A 1,226-nucleotide genomic window follows, 5' to 3' on the forward strand; every position below is an offset into this window, starting at 1 on the left:
TAGGATCAGAAATAATAACCTGTTACTCAGTTTAGCACAGTGGCTTTGATACACGTCCGTGAAGTCGACTCAATTTGTACCATTGGGATTTTTTAAGGGATGCTACAGTGAGGAAGAAAAAACTCCTCTCTGCTGGTACTAATTTGAGGCATACCTTTTACTTTCATCTGACAACAGCTCTCTTCTATCAGCTTGAATTTACTTTTTAATTATGCACATTGCTTCTTTTCATGTGAAGCTCCAGCCTAGAAATATGTATCTCATTATATTTTACGTTATTCAATTGACCTAAACACAAAGGCATTTTTCTTGAATACTGAGTGCTCATGTACCTTTTTAATTAAAGCTTAAAAAGCTTTTAATTAAAACAATAAATCACAGATAGCAGGGCCTATCCAAATTGTCTTCTGCTCCCAGCATATTTTTCTATTTGTCATCAGAATGACCCAAAGGGTAACAAAGCAAGTGAAAATGGCTGCTTGCATTTGGGTAAGATGCTCTTGGATCCAATACAATGAGGGCTTCTCAAGCTCAGCGTTCTAAATACCCAGAATTTCTAACAGATTCTCAGGCTTTGTGCTTATAGGACACATGCCCAAAGCTCACTTGGTCTTCACAACCTCAGGAGTGCTATAATACCCCTTTTGCTTGTGGTCACTCTGCCCCATAGGCGGAATGTCACAGCCACTAAATTCCCAACTGCACCTTCAATACTGAAGGGGAAACTACAGCCCATGTTATACTCCTGCAGAGACAATACGCTGCTTTCATTTTTTTTAGGGAAGTATGTTCAGAAGTGTCAAATGAACTTATAAATGGACTGTTGTGTTTGTAGAGAGAAATTCATTTGCGCGCACCAACAGTTTGTTCAAACACGCGTTCCTCAAGTTGTGTGCAGAAATATTTCTACTACACACAAACTGAAACAGAGAGAAATAAAACAGCTCTGGGAGCCAAGCAGAGCTGGCTGGAGACAAAGCTGGATGAAGCCATTAGATATTAGGAGGGTTAGATACTAGGTTGGATATTAGGAGGAAGTTTTTCAGCCAGAGGTGGTGAGGCACTGGAACAGGTTGCCCAAGGAGGCTGTGGATGCCCCATCCCTGCAGGCATCCAAGGCCAGGCTGGATGTGGCTCTGGGCTGCTGGTTGGTGACCTGCACATAGCAGAAGGTTGGAACTGGATGATTATTGTGGTCCTTTGCAACACAGGCCATTCTATGGTTC

This window comes from Meleagris gallopavo, chromosome 8, assembly GCF_000146605.3.
Source record: "Meleagris gallopavo isolate NT-WF06-2002-E0010 breed Aviagen turkey brand Nicholas breeding stock chromosome 8, Turkey_5.1, whole genome shotgun sequence".
NCBI lineage: Eukaryota > Metazoa > Chordata > Aves > Galliformes > Phasianidae > Meleagris > Meleagris gallopavo.